The sequence below is a fragment of the Schistocerca cancellata genome, unplaced genomic scaffold, assembly GCF_023864275.1.
Source record: "Schistocerca cancellata isolate TAMUIC-IGC-003103 unplaced genomic scaffold, iqSchCanc2.1 HiC_scaffold_1077, whole genome shotgun sequence".
Classification (NCBI taxonomy): domain Eukaryota; kingdom Metazoa; phylum Arthropoda; class Insecta; order Orthoptera; family Acrididae; genus Schistocerca; species Schistocerca cancellata.
The window spans coordinates 110241-110929 of NW_026047076.1; positions in this window are offsets into that span (position 1 = coordinate 110241).

Here is a 689-nt window from a genome sequence, read left to right on the forward strand (position 1 = left end):
CTCCCCCCCTGTGGTGCATGTGATGTCCCTCTCTCCAGAAATGTACGCAATGGGACCATAATGTTGGAACCACACACACGTTGACCTGCTGTGAGGAAAAAACGAGTTAGTACATTTCAAACATGAAAAAGGTAATTTTAAAATGAACATGAAAAACCAAAATTCCAAAAGTATAAAACACAAAAAAATGCTTACTGAAGAAAGAAAATGTATCATGCTAGGCACCATCCTCCTGCCCTGTGGTGCAAGTGATGTCCCTCTCTCCAAAAATGTACTCAATTGTTCCATAATGTTGGAACCACACACACGTTCACCTGCTGTGAAGAGAAAACGAGTTACTACATATCAAACATGAAAATGGTCGTTTTAAAATCAACATGAAGAACCAACATTCCAAATGTATCAAACACAAAATAATGCTTACCGAAGAAAGAAAATGTATCGTGCTAGGCACCCTCCTCCCGCCCTGTGGTGCAAGTGATTTCCCTCTCTCCAAAAATGTACTCAATGGGACCATAATGTTGCAACCACACACACGTTGACCTGCTGTGAGGAAAAAACGAGTTAGCGCATTTCAAACATGAAGAAGGTCATTTTTAAAATCAACATGAAGAACCAAAATTCCAAAAGTATCAGACACAAAAAAATGCTTACTGAAGAAAGAAAATGTATCGTGCTAAGCACCCTCC